The 19,271-nt window shown below is 39.8% G+C and overlaps 1 protein-coding gene across 2 annotated transcripts in view; it reads left to right on the top strand.

The window, feature by feature from the left end:
• The first annotated feature begins 4,448 nt into the window (after positions 1–4,448).
• Positions 4,449–19,271, top strand: part of LOC309696382 (helicase ARIP4-like) — an 83,396-nt gene continuing 68,573 nt past the window's right edge. The window contains exons 1-2 of one of the 2 annotated variants that reach the window (XM_082517582.1): positions 4,504–4,520; positions 4,622–4,649. The gene's annotated coding sequence lies outside the window, so the exon portion shown is untranslated. Of the gene's footprint in view, positions 4,650–19,271 lie in introns of both variants that reach the window. The other variant, XM_082517581.1, reaches the window with a different exon arrangement.

The following is a 19,271-nucleotide window of genomic DNA, read 5'->3' as shown; positions in this document are numbered from 1 at the left end:
TCACCAGGTACTTGCTCAAAGGGAGTTGTTTAATTGTAGGGCTTTTCTCTGTTTTTTGTAGGGTCCTTACCTTGCAATATAAAGTGCCTTGAGGCAACTGCTGCTGTGATTTTGCTATATAAGTAAAACCGAACTGAACTGAACCACAAAATACAATCTCTTCCCGTCTTTACACTTCATGAGCAATCTGCACTAAATATATTGCTTGTACAAAATAAAATAAAATTCTCATTTCACTCAGTTGAACAGAAAAAATATCAATGTTCTTTCAAATAAATTAAGAAAAGAAAAAGTGAACATAATGTAGGAAATTGGTGCAAATACCTACCTTTGAATTTCAAATGTGATTCAATATGAAATAGTCAAAGCCTACAGGTTCAGCTGAAGGAAGAAAGAAAGAAAGAAAGAAAGAAAGAAAGAAAGAAAGAAAGAAAGAAAGAAAGAAAGAAAGAAAGAAAGAAAGAAAGAAAGGAAGAAAGAAAGAAAGACTCGTATAAACCTGACCCCCCAAGTCTTAGAAAATGGATGGACACAGTGTAGTAAATTGTTTGCAATTTTTTCTCTACTAAGATCTAGAGGAGATGCCTTTTCACAAAATATGGAGCAATGGATCGCCTGTATGCTTGTATACGTCCTTTAACTTGTATGGCTACAGTCATTTGGGTCAGTACAGCCACTGGATACCTGAAACATTGGAGCCCGTCCCATTTGTCATAGGCAAAAAGTGCAGTACACCCTGGACAGGTTTCCTGTCTATTGCAGAGGTAACATGTAGAGACTAATAACTATAACTACTGATAACACAGCTAGGTCTAGGCCACCATCAGTTGCTGCTTGATTGTGGGTCTCTTTGCACTTAGTTTTGCCTTCAGTTATTAAAAACCATGCTCTGTTGGGTTGAGATCAGGTGACAGACATCCCATGTCTTTGCATTGAGAAAGTCTTGGGTTGCTTTCACAGTAAGCTATGGGTCACGGTCCGTTTACTGTCCGATCAGTTCAGCAGCATTTGGCTGAATCTGAGCAGAAACTATAGCCCTGTACACTCCACAATTTACCCTGTAACTTTTATCAGCAGTCACATCATCAGTAAACACCAGTGACCCACTAACTGGCAGGCATACATGCCCCTGCCACAACATTGGCTCCACTAGTTTGACAGATGATGTGGTATGCTTCAGATCACGCGCTGCTTCTCTACTCCATACTTTTCTCTTCCCTTCAGTCTTGTACACGTTAATCTTGTTTTGATATGTCCAAAGAAAACATTTTCCAGAACTCTGAAGGCTCTTTTAGATGTTTAGATGTTGCTTTGTTGTAAAGCTTCTTTAATTCCACTCATGAAGGCGTCCAGATTGTCAAGCTTGACAATGATACACCTGCCTCCTTCTTGATTTGGTTAATGTCTTGAAGTTTCTTTTCTTAACCACGGAAATAATTTCCAATCATCCACTTTAGTTGTTTGCTGTGGCCTTTCCGGCCTTTTGGCGTTACTGAGTTTAAGATTGCAGCAGATTGTAGATTTGGCCACTCCTGATGTTTGCTATCTCTCAGATGGGTTCATTTTGTATATTTCAGTCTAATGACAGTCTTCTTCATGTTCATCTCTTTGGGGCTCATATTGGGAGTTTCAGCGAAAAGCTGCCAAACGAAAATTCAACATTTTGGAATCAACTCTTTTATCTGCTTGATTTGCCATGGAATATTGATAGAGTGCAGGTCTCAACTAACAATCAAACCGCCAAACAGATAACCCAATACTTCATATACTTCATTAAACCACTTTAATTTAAGCTGAAAGTCTGAACTTCAATCACATGTTGACTGTTTGATTTCAAATTCACTCTGGTGGTGAACGTTGCAAAACTTGTGCCATTGTCCAAAGACTTATGGGCCTAACTGTAAAATTTTTAGAAGAGTAAACAAGGCTTCAACAAAGTGAAACCAGACTTTTCACCGTATATTAAGGAAATAGAAAATAATTTCTGTATTATAAAGCTTCAAAATATATCACTGTCTATAATAACAATAGGACAGTTTGTAAGGAGGGTCTCTTAGCGTATTTTTGTACTTCTTTGATCTTATGAAATTTGTTATTTATATATGGTAAAACACAGTCTTCATAACTTTAGTAATAATAAATGTATATTATTAATAACATTTTTAGTTTAGAGTTCCAGAAAGTCCTTTATAGCTATAGTTAATATTAGGATTTCTTGCCTCTGGTTTTTAGGACAGGATACAGCTGTTAGTCAATTTAAACACATTTTAAATTAAAAAGGTGTTGATGGGCTGGTGTTTTTAATGTTGAGAATTTTTAAATATGATATGTGTATTAAATATAATTTATTTATTTTATTTGTTTTTGGTGTGCAGTATCTAACCATTTCTTTACAGATCATCACACCCTTGTGTGTCAGACCTTTGCTTAAATTCCATAATCTGGTGTTATGCGGACCATCTACCAAAAGAGGGAGCCATATCAATATGAAAAAGAGCCATGTTTTTCCATCAGTCCAGGAATGTGTGAAGCAGACCACCTGCTGATCAGTTTCATAACGGAGAATATTAACCCCGTTTAATGTATAACATGTTTAGAAGGATTAGGGAGAAGCTGGAGAGGCAGACTGTTCACATGCATGGTCGAGTTGACATTACAGTCAGCTGTTCTCTTTCAAATGAGACACCTGACACATTTTTGAGTTTCAGTTTTGGTTTTGCAGAGATGATGATACATATTGTCAACACGAATCAGAGTCTTTTAGTCCAAAATAAACAAAATCATCTGATCGTGAAGTCACTGATCTATGCTCAGCCAGCTTACATATTGTATTTAAATTGTTAAATATTAAAAACACACATACAAAAACTTAAAATCTACAGAAATAGATACTGTAAAGCAAAAAAAAAACTTGCTCTTTTTTTGAAATCTGTATTCTGGTCAACAGCTGGAGAAAGATGTCAGGGTACAGGTCTGCTTCAGAGAAGAGTCCCGACTTACTAGATGATACTGATGTGCTGGCTTGAAATCATCTGCTCCACTTTAATCATGAGCTCTTCTTATGAAGCAGCCAAACCAAGGCTGACCTTTGGGTTTTAGAATGGAAATGTCGTTCTTTCTAAAAATCCTCCTGATTTAACCGAACTAAAAAACAAAACAACAGAAAAAATCCACATGCTGTTAACTTGTTATAGCTTGTTATAACTGGTTTAGCAGTCAGTAAATAAGGTGAAACCAGAATGCAAAATATTATGAAAGAACCTTTTCCTGTTTATGGTGCATGCAATTTTTTTATTTTTAAAATGCTGAAAACAGTTAAGTAGCACAATGGGAAAGAGACCAGCGGCTTTGTGCATACCGCAAAATTCAAACTCTGTTAGATATGCAGTTATTCAGCTGGAGAGTTTATTTAGGACATAACTCCACGTAAGTGGGCCAGACTTGTGCTGGCATGGCTGCGTGAGCTTGGCAACATTAGGCTTGGTGCACTGATGCACCTACTGTGGCATATCCTTTCTATTAAAAACATTCTCAAAAACAATATTTAGGGCATTAAAATTAATGTTTAGAAGTTAAAATATTGGTCCAATATTCAGGTTTCATGTGTTGTATATGGAATACCTTTATTCAGTAATCACACTACACAGTTGTGATACTATCATGAGAGTACATTCTGTCCAGATCTAAAAAATCAAAAATCAAAAACAAAAAACAAAACAAAACACAATGCAAAGAGCTGCACATTCTTTAAGCTATACAGGCACCTTTAAGTAGTAGCATCAAACAGTATTTTATATGATTGGCCAACTTTTACAGACTTTTTGTTGTCACTGTCCCAGCTAGAAGCATTTTCGCTGGTATCCAATTCAAAATGAGCATTAAAAATATAGCAGACAAATACAATTTCGGTTTATATATATATATATATATATATATATATATATATATATATATATATATATATATATATACATATATATGAGACACTTAGAACTTCAGAGGCCAGCCAGACTGATTGGAAACACTTGCATGCATGGGCGCTTATTCGGAAATCATCGGACATCTGAACAGGAAATTGCATTATGTTAATACCAGTTTATTAAATTAATTTCTTGATCTTGGCCATCTTAGGTAAGCTATAAGCAGGTTTTACACATCCAGACGTTTTGCCGATAGATTATTAAATTTTCAAAATTATATTTTGGGGGTTTTTTGTTTGTTTTTTCGCTATATATCAGGCTTTCTTCTTCTTTGTTTTTGCACAAAGTATGTTGTTGTTTTTTTAAACAACTACTAAATTATATTTTTGGATGATGCAACAAAGGCGAACAAAATGAACCGCGTATTACGCATCAAATAACATTTGACAGTTTAACTTTCATGCAGTCCTTTCCTCTGCTAACCAGCACTGGAGCCCACAACACTTTGGATGCTCGGGCACTTCCGGAACTTTCGTAATGGCTTTTTTTTCCCTGTACAGAGCGCGTGCAGGGACCAACAGGACCGACCCTCCTCTTTCAGTAAGAAACCGATGAATGGGTGAAAGCGGCCAAGCCTGCCCTGCCTCTCATTACCACTTCCTAAATAAAAGCTTTTTTTCCCCTTTTTTTTTTACTTGAAGGGACTCATCGCAGAGACGGGGACGGAAGGTGAGAGACACACGCCGGCTTTAATGTCCGCTTTCGAATGTTTTCTTCCTGCTAAAAGCATTTTCCCCTCTCCTGTTGGGCTATTTTGGAGCGTCAATTAGGCTCCAGACAATAGAGGAGCATGCTGCACTTGCACCCCCCACCCCTTCTTCGCTTCCTCCTCCTGTCTGCATTGCTGTTGCAGCCCCCCCTCTTCTGTGTTATGAAACAAGCAAGCACGCTGCTTTCATTTTCGTGTTAATTTTTCTATAGCAGGACTTCGGAAGAAGTAGCCGACACAGAGATGCAGTCAGGGGGACACATTAAATAAGAAGCGGATAGGTGTTACTTAACAGTTAGGCTATGAAGGGAAAGCATAAGGAAAGTGACTTATGTAAAGACTTATGTAAACTGAGGCTTTCTGTTTATTAGGATGCCGATTAGCACCATCAGCAGCTTAAGCGTTAGTATTCCCGGGATCTTTCACAGCCACTTTTTAACTTCTCCACTTGCTTTTCAGTTCGTTTGTCACACTTGTGCACAGCTTCAACCAAATGACATCACTCGAGACAGTTTGTAGGACTTTGCACAGCTCCATCTAGAGACACAAAAGGCTTCCACAAATATACAGCAGTGAGCATCTGTAAGCACTGGAATATACCAGTTGTCTTAACACGGAAGTTAAAAGTGCAGAGGAAAGTGCATCTGCGCAGAAGTATGGCAGTTTATTTAACTGTACCCACACACACCACTGTGCAAAAGTACAGAGGATTTTATATTTTTTGTTTTCAAGGAGCCACACTTTCTAATTATTCCTTGAGGAAATAGTTCTCCGGGCTTTCTGAAGGTCTCTCAAAGTTTTCACTCAATTTTCAGTCCGGTCCTTGTACCGGACCAGAGGGTTGCCATTTAACACCGGGCTATGAAGGATTAAAGCACAACAAAGGATACCTAGATCACTAGAAGAACTTGTGTTGTGTTTATACTTAATGGACAACTTAGCAATTTATTTTATATTTTAAGGTACTTGGTTACCAGCAGCCTGCTACAAAAACTAGTTCCTTCAATTTCTTTGATTCAATCTGTGGAAAATGCCAACAACATGGTTTGACAGACATAAACATAGTATTTTTTTGCAACAAGGTTATCCCCAAAAAGAAAGTAACATAGCATGAGGTACAGCAGGGGTGTCAAACTCAAATACACAGTGGGCCAAAATTCAAAACTGGAACAAAGTCGCGGGCTAACGTTAATATTTATTGAAATATATTTATTCCTCCAGATATAAGAATGAATCTTTTCTTATGGACTCAAACACGTTTTGCTGAAAAACTGAATATGGAACAAGCAAAGCTTAATACTAAACAATATATATATTAGCTGTATAATACCAGTAGGCCAGCTCTAATAGTAATTTGGTATGGCTTTGCGGGCCAAATTTGGCCCGCGGGCCAGAGTTTGACACCTATGAGGTACAGTGTCTCTAAAGAATCTGTGGAAACTACACAAGTGGAGGACAAAAGAAGAAGTGGCCTAAAAAAACTATTTACAGCAGATGAACAGTGCCTGCAAGTCATGAAAAACACTTAAAAAATGCAAGACCTGGCTCATGACCTTAGACATGCATCTGGTCCTCTGTCCATCCAGCGACTGTTCACTGAAGCCTCATCAGAAATGGTCTCAGTGAAACGTTGGCTGTCAAGAAGCCATTCTTAAAGGAAACTGGGAGAAAGGGCTGAGGAATGCCAGATTACTCAAGAACTGAACTAGAAAATAACATCCTCAAGGGCTCTGTCATGGTTTAGGACTGAATTTCAGCCGGTGGTGTTGGAGATCTTGTTAGAATTATGAACACAGAAAAATACCATCAGATTTTGATCTACCGTGAAACACCATATGAAAATTGCCTGATTGTGCCACAGCTTAATTTTTTCAGCATGACCATTATCCCAAATATGCTGCCAATGTAGTAAAAGCATATTGGGACAGAAAAAAACACCAGAGAACACGAATCAGTCATAGACTGGCCTCCCCAGAGCCTGGACCTGAACGTTATTGAAGCAGTGTGGAAACATAGTTGACAGAGAACCGAAAAAAAGGGAGACAACATCCAAAATATGCTGGCTCTGGATAGTGTAGTGGTAAGACTACGCCCCATTCGGAGCGGGAGTCACAAGTTCGATTCCTACCCGGTATCCAGTAAGGGTCCTGGCTAGACCCCCCATTCTTAAAACAAAGCCCTGGAATGGCGCGGCTATGTCTGCAGCTCAAGAATTTCACTACATGTTGTACCCTGTATAATTGTGTATGAGACAAATAAAGGTTGTTTACTTAAAAAGAGCTTTGAATGTCCTTCAAGAAGCCTGGAGAACTATTCCTGCAGACTACTTAAAGAAATGACAAGAAAGCTGCGAGAAGAAAGAGAGTTGAAGCATACCACATTTCTACTTTAAAGCTCATTAGAAGTGCACAAACTCTGGTTTTGCAACCTGAGCTTATGGAAGCCTCTTTACTTTTAAAAAAATTCTATCAAGCTCCTGTATAAATCTTAAACGCTTCACTAACTGGCCGTCAAGTGTTGTGTTTTTTTGGGGGTTTTTTGTGGGGGGGTTTTTGTGGTTTTTTAGTGAAACTTATTGTGCTGCTGGTAGAGATGAATTTGAAGTACCGTTTTGAAGGTTACATTGCGTCTTTTCTTACTTAAGACTGTCTGGAATGATTCAAACTCAAGCTTTGATATGATCAGGTTGGCAAACTCCCAGACTTGTCAAATCTGGCCGTGTATGTGTTTGTCCAGTTTTGGCCTTTGTTTCCTCTCTCGCGCTCTCTTGAACAAAATACTGTTTGCAGGCTTGCATACTTCAAACACAGGTCAAGATTGGTTAATTACATTTTTGCGGGGGTTCTGTTTAGATCCAGATTCTCAGTATAATTTTGAAAGGATGATCTGGGGGCGCTCCTGTAGTGCTCTTTTCATCCCTCCAGTCACCCTTACATCACTCGGTCTGTTCCTGCTAATGAGCTCAGCAGGCAGCTCAGTACAGGAACACATCCCTAGAAACAGCACAGGAGTGATGGGAGCAAGGTGGCTACCGCTGGCCTGCTTGACATTTATGTATGGTGATGGGGGTTGAGCACCAGATGAGATTTCATCTGCTTGACGATATAAGGGGAAGAACTGCCCGCACTAGCATGATAGCGCTGGTGGCGAAGTCGAAAATGCACTTTTAGTTCTCACTTATCAAATGTTTCAAAGCAGTTAGGGTGAGATGTGTTCATGTAGTTAAAAAATAAACAATAAAGGATGGAGGATATTTGTCTACTAAATGTACTTTCTGCAGATGAATGTGCCAACAAGGGAATCGGGAAAGAATATCTGTCTTTGAGTTATAGAAGAGGGCATGTGTGTCATGCTCACTGCTTCCCATACTGAGTCCTAAACAGCGGGTGAGTGTTGTAAGTGTCTCTTTGACCTACGCTTCTTGTAAAGACGGGGGACAAAAACCACAATGAGATAGAAAGTGATGGATGCCGGGCAGGGCGCTCTGACCTGGGTCAGATGCTAATTTTCAGAGTTGAGTGAAACATCACAGCAGGGAGTTCGGATTAACTAGAGATTTGGTTTTACTTTATCTCTCCTTGTGGCCAGAAAATGTAAATCAGTGGAGCAGAAATGGAAAGAGAACGAGTGAAAGAACGACGGAGCTGAGGGACTGAGCTCCGGTGCTTCTCATGTTTTAGGAAATTCGTAATACCAACACGAGTGGGGTGGATGAGCCACTGTGTCTCTGACCTACTGTAATAGTTAACCTAACTAAATGTCATTTTAAAATCTTTAATAGAGGAATTGTCAGCAATTTCTCTTTTTTACTGTGACACATCAGGATTGATGGAGGAAGTGTGAAATTTTGCAAAAGGCTCATTTTTCTTCTTGTGGCTAATTGAGTGTAAAGAACAGAGGGGCAGATGCAGAGAGCGACTGCTGTCTAGCTTACAGCAGTGAACATGCTGAGTGTTACTTCTGTCTAAAACTGCATGCGGAAGAGTGGTTTGAAGTCTGTGACTGTTCTCTTTATGTATGAGCGTAAAAACCTCAGCCAGTGAAAAGAAATCTGGAGACAGGGATGTAACTAATGGCAGCAGCAGAGTGGCTTCTCCCGAATGATGTCGCCCATCAGAATAAAAAACCCTCAGCATCAGTGGAGTGTAAGAGTAGTACTAAGTACTCCTTTATACTCAGTTCTTCACACCAGTTGTAATGGTTTTGAGGGCTCTGTGGTGTGACAAGCATATCGATGCAAAAGCGTGGCGAGTGGCAGCAGTTGTGATGTCACCATTCGTCAGAGTGACCATGACAAGCTTAAACCAGACTTGTCATAAAACCAAAGCACTTAAAACTTTGAGAGACTTTGTTATACCATCTTTATTTGTGTAACTCAGGCTGCTGAAACATTATCTCCAGTATGTGCAGGAAATAGCAGTTAACAGCCAGTCAAAACCAGCCAGTACGCCCAGAGTTGGTGTGAGAAGGCAGGACCAAAGTGGTGGAGATGATTGGGGCACGTTATGAGTGTCTGTATTTGTATATGTATGTTGTTATGATCGGATTGGTTTAAATAAGTTAAGCAATTTTAAAATGTTTTTTATTTATAAATGTAAAATATCTCTAGCCAATCCACAAAAAAATCCAACGTAGCCGAATTCTGCAGTACTCAGCAAACCTTGGTGTGGCCATAGGGGTATGCTATGAAGAGGGATTAGTAGGTTATCGAGCTATGTCGAACATGTAGTCAGAGTTTTCAGTGTCACAAACGTCATTCTCTTTTTACTGGGTTTAAAATGACCAGAAGCACCACGATTTCACTAATTATTTTACTTACAGCATGTTGTAAGTGTGATAGAGATTCTCTGCTGGGAGAACATGTTTTTAGGTGCATGTTAAGCTGTAGCTTACTACTGCCTAGTTACTGCTCATAAGCCTGTTTGACACTGCTGGAATTGCAGCTACTACTGCACAAAACACACAGTAAGAATACCTGTTTAATCAAGTTCACTTTGATCTTCCAACGAACTAAAGCAATTTCAAAGTCTCTTCTATTAGGCTGTGGGACAGGAACATTTAATGTTTAAATGTCTCTACTTTAAAGTTTCAGACTAATGTGCAGCAGTCACATTAGAAATAAATAGCTCTGAGAGGGCACTGTGATAAAATAAATATATTCACTCAAATTAAAATGTCAATTTTACTGCACTGTGCAGTCGATCACCAGATTAAGGATTTTCCTCAACATTAATCTCTTGTATTTGCAACGGTGTTGGCCTTGACTGTTAAAATTTTTATGTTCTTTATATATTTGTGTCACTGTTTTACTATGATCAGCTGATAATCTCTCCGATTGGAGCCGGTGGCACTCATAGGGATCATTTTGTGCAGGAGAAGAGTCATATGATGCTTGAAAGGGCGCTTTCATGTGGGCCGCACAGAGCCTGAAGCGGAAAGTCCAGCTTAATAGAGAAAGCTGATAACCACCATCGTGATACCCGTTATTTCCAGCTGGAGTTTTGGGTTTTCTTGAGTCAGCTAATGCAGAGAAAGCCTGGCCGTGTTGACTTTCCTACCCTTCAGGCCTTTACACATTCAGTGGGGAATTAATTTGAAGTCCTGCCTTCATGTTCCTTAAGAGTCTGATATTTCTCATTTTCAAAATTCGATGTCATGTTTTGATTTATTACACTGTGTCTTGTCTAACAGTATAATTAAAACAGGGGGATGGGGTGGGGGTAGCAGCTGCATCTGGGCTGTTAGCTGTAGCAAGGTAAACAGTTGAGCATAGGGGTTGTCTCCTGACTGCTTTTTCCTTTAATGGAAAGTTACTACCGAGCCTGTCTTGTAGAAAAATCCTACACACCCCTGAGATGATCCCTTCAGGGCCTCATCCTACTAAACTTTTAATGATTTAACATCTTCTTTCTGAGCACCTGCTCAGTTGTAAGTTTTACTCCCAGAGTCAAGGATTGTATTGATGAATGCAAGTCTGCTGTGATGTATCAGATTTTCAGTGCTAGATATCTGAGAGGATAGAGTCTGTTCACATCTCTGAGTTTTCATCGGCCACTTTTTCCTTTCTTTTCAGTAACACACTGTGAACTCATTGGAAGTGGTCTCAGTTTGAATCTCAGTGTTTGTAAACTGCATTTAAATAATGGTGAAGCTATCCACTGCAGGATTTCTGTCACAGTTATTAGAGTTCATTCATTTATTTCGTGACAAATATTTGGTGACATTTTCAGATTACAAATTATTGTAATAATCCCTGAAAGGAAATTGTTCTGCAACAGTTGCTCAAATGTCAAATTTCTTAAACTGTACAGGTGCTGGACCCAAAACCTCCTTGCAATTGCTTTGTTTGCTAGCAGTCACCCGTAGTTTGTGTGGTAGTATCCGACTAGTCTGTACACTTTATTTCTCATGACCAGATGCTCACAAGTGGTCCCTATGGGTCTGTGTTACTGCGGTCTGTGTGACTGTGGTCTATGATGCTACGGTGACCCACAGGGGTTAAAAATGTACTCATTGCTCTGTTAAGTCTCTCCTTCTCTCTCGAATCCATGAATTCTTGTACATATGCAAATATAAACTACACAGCTTACTAAAGCAAACAATCTTAAGATATGAGAATTTCAAAAGTTTTGGTCAGATGTGGTTCAGTTTAGGATCCGCAGTATTGCAGTGTCTATGACAGCCAACCCTCTTCAGTGTGTTTATTAGTACAGCTATACTTGTGCATCTTCCACTTAACCCAGTGGTAAAGGTTGAATTCGTTTGCAGGATGTTGAAGATTCCAAGAGACCCGATACTTCTTGGGTGTGTGGGTGTGTGGCAGTCCAGGGAACAGTGTTTGTTAGCATTGTTTTTATGTTTGATCTGTGACCTCTGATAAGCAAGCTCTCTCTTCTCTCCTCTCAGTTTTTTTCTTTGCGCATGTCTCTGCGTGTGCAGTGGTTATGATACCTGCTTGTGTAAATGCACCTATTTATTGTTGACATTAGTCATTTGTTGTCCAGTATCCATAGCTACACCTGCTGCATGTCTATCATCTTGTTTACTTTCTTCTCTTTGTTCTATCTAAATTACAGCACTGTGTGTGTGCATAGCTAGATGCTTGGATTCCTGTTTGAACATGATTGTAGGTCAACATGTGATTTGAGGGTTGCTTTTTGTAGCCAAGATTAGGAAACTGGCCTACTAGAACAAAAGGAATACACATACATCCACTGACATGCCTTTTATTATTTACACTTATTCAGCTGCTTGTTAATAGAAGCAACTGAATAAGTGTGTCCATATGACAAGATCTCAATCCAATAGAGCACCTTTGAGATGTAGTGGAGAGTTTCATCATGGATGTATAGTGACAAATGAACTGTGTGATGCTATCATGGACTGGCATGCATCTCTGAGAAATGTTTCCAGGGTCTTGAATACGAGCCATGAAGCATGAACGCAGTTCTGAAGGCAAAAGGAGGTGCAACCCAGTACTAGCAAGGGTTGTGATTATATAAAATTTTGCTCTATACCAAAATTTAATTAACTAATGGACTGATAATTTAGTACCAGCAGTTCTTATAAAAGACAAAAGAAAGTAATAGTAACTATTGTCTGCTTCATGATTTAGCACTTTCTTTGCTAATTGTTTTTTTCCCCATTGGTTGTGTGTTGTTTGAATAACATAAGAGACTTTAATAGAGTCTGCTTATTGCAGTGATTTTGCTTTTTTCACTTAAAAAAGCTCAGATAAGTGTTAATTCTTACTTTTTAAACTCTTTAGACTTTGTTTTGTTCCGAAGTTGATTTTTCTCACAGGTGAGGAAAGTTTCCACGACTTCAGTGTTGAGTGCTTTTCAGCTCTGTTTGACCAATGAGTAGACATATCTATCGCGATATGTCATTTTCCTATCGTTGCCCAAAATTACACCGGTATTACCATGAATGGTATGATATAGCCCAGCCCTGTTGTCAATTACAAGTGGTTAACCAATGAGTGTGCAGTTTCTACCAGAGATAATCCACCATTTTGAATTTTGGATGTTGGCGTTGGAGTGATGTCACTCCTGGGTTGACGATGTTCCTGTAGTAAAGTTCTACAGGATATCAACCCCCAGCAAGTGATAGGTGACCACCCTCACCCCGCAGCTGGTTGTGGTAAATGGTTGACTCTACCTAGCAGCCTAGTTCTTCCTTTTAACAGCAAGAGGTTTCTTCCTGTTAAAAGGGAGTTTTTCCTTTCCACTGTCGTAGAGTGCTTGCTCAGAGTGCTTGCTGTTTGTTTATCTGGGTTTTCTCAGTATTGCTGTAGGGTCTTTACTTTACAATATAACGTGTCTTGTGGCAACTGTTGTTGTGATTTGGGGCTATATAAATAAAATTGAATTAGATATAATACAGGTCTTCAGGCCCTTCCACATTGGATTGGTTTTTTGACGCAGAGACTGTGTACATGTTTTATAGTGTCTAGAAGAATTATTTTAAAAGAGTTTCATTTTGCTTGTGATAAAATTTAAATTGATTGCTGTTAAGGTTCTGAGTCATCTTAACATCTTGATTGCTACAAACACATTTAAATGTGTTTCACACACATCGATAGAATCCTAGCTAAATATCATTGCAGAAACTTCTCCAATCATAGATGTTTTTTTCACAGTGAAGAAAAAAGTGATTTTCTTCTTCCTGTTGTCACCTTTTCCCTTTTCTGGACTTTGGTCTCCAGTTTTGTCTTGTTTTTTTCATGCTGAAGCTATCATGGCTTTTCCAGCAGTTTTTTAGTTGCCTTGTGCTGAGTGCCTTATAGGTAGTACAGATAACCTAAACAGAAGAGACCCGTCCCTGCTAGTGTCTGCACATGAACCTTAAACAAACCCGGTGAACCTACTAAATCCTTCCTTATTGGCTGAAGCACAGCCAGCTATATCCAATTGGATGCCATTGTGGCCTGCTGATATGTGATACCTCCCATGCTGCTCCTCAACCCTTTACCATTTTAAGTGCCTGGACCTTGGTCATGAGAATATTGATTAAGCTTGAAAATCTTTATATTATTTGTTGGTGACAATAGTATGCAAATAAATACAATATTTGTACTTAAATACTCTCCAGCATAAAAGAAAAGGTTTTCCATGCTCATTGTTTCAATTCTAAAAGCTCTTTAATGAAATGTGATCATATGTGGGTGTAGGCTGTTTTTTTTTCTTGTTTTCTTTGCTGTAATGCAAGAGGAGATCAGGTGGGCAGGCATTAGATGTAAGTAACATTTGGGATTGGCCCAAAGGTTTAAAAATAGTCAGTGAAGCAAGCCTGTGCGGATCATTCCATTGATCCAGGTCACTAAGTTGTGAGTGTGACCTCGAAGCTAAAGAATTAAAATGAGGCTAATCCTGGACAAACTTGTACATGTTGTGGGTATTTATAGGCTCAAAGACAGAATTAGAAAAATGGTTGCTGTGTGTGCAGGTTCAGATTAAACCAAGCAGGGTCCACTTGTTAATGAAAAAATACTGTTCATTCTTACTGACTGAAAACGTTTCCTTTTATTAATAGTACCTGCATTAACACTATAATTTGAAATTTAGTGTGTACTGCATTGAATTTTGCAGTATTGTGCAAATAAGAAATAGGTGAAGTGATTAATTGAACCATGTCCAAACAAAGGGCAAAAGCAGAGTTTTTACAGGTTTAATGAGCCTGGAATTGATATTTGATATGACCACCTTTGTTCTTCAACATAGTCTGAACACTCTTAAGCTTTCTTGTATTTTATTTAAGTATGTCCAGGAATAATTTTTCAGGCTTCTTGAAAGACATTCAAAGCTCTTCTTTGGATGTTGACTTCCTTTAGTCCTGTTCTCTGGCAAGATGATCCCACACTGCTTCAACAATGCTGAGGTCTGGATTCTGTGGAGGTCAATCCATGACCGATGGTTTTCTACTGTGAGTTTTTCTATCGAGATATGCTTTTACTGCTCTTACGTTCCAGATGGTATTGCATGGTGGATCAAAATCTGATGGTACTTTCCCGTGTTCATAATTTAGTCAGTTTTGGCAAGATTTCTTGTCACTGAGGTCAATGCAGCCCCAAACCATGACAGAGCCTCAGCTGATGGTTGTAGACACACTTTCTTGCACCCTTCTCTTAACCAGCTTCTTTATGTTTGGATTCATCTCTCCATAAAACCTGTGATCACTGATTTTTTTTTTCAGTCCAGTTCTTGTGTAATTTGGCATACCTCAGCATTTTCTCCCAGTTTCTCTTAATTAGGAATGGCTTCTTGATGCCCAACTGTACACTGAGAACATTTCTAATGAGGCTTCAGTGAACATTGAAGATCCAGACGCATCTCTTGGGTCCTGTGCAATGTCTGCTGAATTTTTCTCCATTGCTTTTGAGGGCATGACATATTCTTCATCTGCTGTCAGGCCTGCCACTTGTTCTTTTGTCTTCCATTTGTTTAGTTTCAACAGGTTCTTTAAGGACACACTGCATACTATGCCACATTTTCAGCAATTAGCTCTTTGGGTATTATCGTGTTGGTACTATTTTTATGTCAGTCAAACTGTTTTATCTTTGGCATTTTTTGCAGACTGAACAAAACGAAATGGCAACAAATTATGTTTTTTCTTTGATTTTTATCAAATGCTGCTAGTAACAAAGCCCTTAAGATACAATTTAAATTTGGTTCTTTGTTAGGTTGACTGTTATGTGTAGACACAGAACTGTTTCATCCCTTGACTTGAGGGATTTTTTATGCTTGAAGTAGCTTGGAAAACTTTGAAAGTCCTTCAGAAAGCGGGGAGAACTGTTCCCCAAGACCACAGAAACAATCCAAGAAAATCTGGCTCTTTAGAAGCAAAATATCACTAAATGAGGGATGGCTCAAAACTTTTGCACAGTCCTGTAATTAGCATGTGTTTTGGCAACACAGCCATATAATGCATAGCTGTGTCTGGTGATGATGACGCTAGTGTACAAAGTCAAAGGGTCACCAAACAGATTTCCAAAGGAAGACGTAAATCACAGCCTAACTGTGAAGTACACCCAAGTACATCCTCTAAACAGAGCATCCATAATGATCACTTTACAGAATAACATATTCTATTTATAAAAGCATCTGCACTGACATACATTGGGTAGAAATAACTTTGTGTGTGTGTGTGTGTGTGTGTGTGTGTGTGTGTGTGTGTGTGTGTGTGTGTGTGTCATCTTGTTTTGGATGAAAGCAACTTGACTAGATTGGTAAACCCCCTGCCTCCCTCCCCACCACCACCACCACCAGGTTTCAGTATTGTGTAATTCTGTTACACAAGCAAGGGGTTGTGATGCAGATCTTCTAAGTCTGTAAGCCACTTCAATATAAAAGGAAGGTGTTATACAATATCCATTTTCAGAGCCGTGAACCGAAGCGTTGGTGGTCTGATTATTCTTGCAAATGACCTGCATTTGGGGAATGTGCGGTGCACGGTCAGCTGACATCAGGGCAGTGCGTCATCAGTGTGTCGGGTTTTGAGTTTTTCAAAGGAGGAAACTGATCTGTTGTTAGAAACGCTTCAGTCTTTTGTATCCCTTTTCTGTGAAACACATGTGATGGAGAGGTACAAGTGAACAGCTTTCAAAAATACAAAAGCCAGTGTCAGCCCTTTCTAATTTAAGTTTAAATGAAGAGCTTATATACAAGTTTTTTTTATGGGAAAGCTTGACTCTATGTAGTTCATGTTACCATTCCCCCCTCCTTCCCTCTTTAAAATCTGCATCGAGCCTCCTGCAGGGTTTATAATGAGCGCCTGGTACACACTGTTCAGCACTGCTGACGTCTGAAACCAGGGTGCAAGATCACTGCGTTAGTATGTGTGAGCTCTTGTTACATCCTTTTTTTGCATGTGAAACCAGTTTGAGTGTGAGAGTCCTCATCACATTTAGAGCACATTTTTGAGGGTTAATATTAGATTTGGGCTACGATTACTCTGGAAAATAAATGTGTCAGTGAAGGGCCTTGGTATAGAATACAAAAGTGTGTGTGTGTCTGAGAGAGAGAGAGTTTGTGTGTAAAGTTTAATAAGAAAATGTGATTTTTCATGCGTACGAGTTCTGTGAAAGAAAGGGATGGAGAAATTAGTTTGTGTGTGTGTACAATGTCTTGCATCTTGGCATACATCTTGTATAACTTAATTTTTTCTTCTAAGCTGAACAGTGGCATTATTAGCCAGATCTTATGTAAGCCAGCTTATGCAAGCAGCTGTCTTCTCACTGCCCCCCTCCTTTATCATTTTAACTTTACTCTTGCATGCGCACACTCTCAGGGGATTTCAACAGCTAATTACACGGTGTCTCTGGGTATGTAGGAAAGCATTCTGTACTTTACAGGTTTTTTTGTTCCAGTCCAGTTCTTGAGTCATTTTGAATACCTATACTGTTCTCTTTTGTCCTCTGTCTATTCAAAGTCTTTACTTTTCTTTTTAATAAATACTTGACACTATACCAGGATGTTTTGTTTTAAGCTGTTTGGAAATTGCCTTGTTGGTGTAAAAATGCACGACGTCAAGTTATGTTATCTTTGGGTTTTGTCAGATTCAACCAAAGAAATGGGAAAGAATTATAGAAAATTATGAAGGTTTTCATGCTTGAATGATTCATAACTCAGTGTCAATTGGCTTAAAAAAACAAACAAAACATCCATCCATCCACTCGCTTCCGCTTATCCTTTCCAGGGTCGCGGGGGTGCTGGAACCTATCCCAGTTGTCATAGGGCGAGAGGCAGGGTACACCCTGGACAGGTCGCCCGTCTGTTGTAGCGCTAACACACAGAGACAGACAACCATTTGAACTCACATTCACTCCCGCATTCACACCTATGGGCAATTTAGATTAATCAATGAACCTATCCCCACAAACTGCATGTCTTTGGACGGTGGGAGGAAGCCGGAGCACCTTCATACCAGCACCGTGTGGCACGGTGGTTAGCGCTGTTGCCGCACAGCAAGAAGGCCGGGGTCTTTCTGTGTGGAGTTTGCATGTTCTCGCAAAAAAACAAAACAAAAAAAAACATTCCTCTGAAAATGATGAGATACAATGACTGGACTGTAAATCAGTGAAAAAGCAGCCAATGTCCAAAGAAAAACTCTAAAAGTTCTTCAGAACTGCCGATCAAAACCACTTCAAAATATTTTGGCTTCTTGGGAGCAAAATATAAAGAAATGACTCGGTCGTTAACATTTTTGCACAGTTCTACATGCTACAAATATTTTAAAAATGTATGTACTTATTTATTTGCTTGTGTTTTTAATTAGTTTTGCTAATATCTGTTACATGAAGATAGAACATGACTTAGAGATATTTAAGTACAGAGTTTCCATGTGATTTTTTTTTTTCACACCCACAACTGCATAATACTGGGGAATTCAAAATGCCCATCATTCACACATTTATTATGTTTCAAAAAGTACCATATAAAGATTCAAAATATCATGTCAGATTTGACCTCTGACCTCTCGTTGAAGGTCAATAGATTGATCTGAAGGTCAAAGTGATAATAATGGTATAGTATGTGTTTGGAAGTAGTGCAAAGCAGAAGACTTCGTCTGAATAGTCTGTATGCAAGAGGCCTGAGTGGCGGAGGTTACTCAGACCATGGCTCAAATTGGTGAGGTGAGTGGGCAGGGGTTGAGTGTGGGGGGGAGGGGACAGTCTGCATGGCCCAGGGGAAGAAGCTGTTTGTGAGTCTGAAGGTGTAGGACCGGATTGATCTGAGGCGCCAACCAGAGGGCAGCAGGTCAAACAGGTGGTGAACGGGGTGCTGAGACAGGAGGCTCTGGCGATTGCCTCCAGGGGTGGCAGAGGGCAGCAAGTGATTTTTTTTGGGGGGGGGGCAGTGTTAATTACCCTTTGACCAGCCTTCCTGTTCTCAGTTGTGGACCCTGCGGACCAAGACCAGCGGCAGCTTCTAGTTCATATTAGTCCAGGTTGAGCTCCTCTGCAATTTTCAGACTGCTGTTGGGGGTTGGGGAGCTCTTGCGTTTGTAGTTGGTGAGGGCTTTGATGCCTCTCCACAGCTGGTGGGGGTTGTTGACTGTGAGGAAGCTCTCTGTGCTCCTCCTGTAGCCCTCCTTGGCCTGTTCAAAGCCCCTCCTCAGGTTGACTGTAGCAGTGCTGTACAGAGAGAACCAGTCGACCATTCCAAAAGTGCCTTTAGGCCCACTATCATTAATGGAGGTCCCATTTGAGCACATTGGCATGGACCTCATCAGGCCATTTCACTGGAGTGCACGGGGATATCGCTTTGTATTCGTTTTAACTGTTTATGCAACACAATATCCTGAACCAGTGCCACTGCGCACCATTTCCCCAAAGAGTGTGGCACAGGTGGTGTTTCAGGTCATCTCCTGAGCCAAAAGAGATACTGGCTGATCAGGGCACATAAGTTCATATCTCGCACACTAAAAGAGCTATATGAATTACTGGGCATTAAATATGTCGCTGGTAAGACCCTCAGCTGTTTGCAGTGTGGGAGGTGCCTCAGACCTCCATGGGATTTCTCTGGGATTTGAATTTGGCAGAAAGCCGCCGGGGGTGTTGGACTTGATTAAAGAAAACTGGG

Source organism: Aulonocara stuartgranti (assembly GCF_965226115.1).
Source record: "Aulonocara stuartgranti genome assembly, chromosome: 20".
Classification (NCBI taxonomy): domain Eukaryota; kingdom Metazoa; phylum Chordata; class Actinopteri; order Cichliformes; family Cichlidae; genus Aulonocara; species Aulonocara stuartgranti.
The sequence above is the reverse complement of the archived record's forward strand: the minus strand, read 5'-3'. Positions and strand labels throughout refer to the sequence as shown.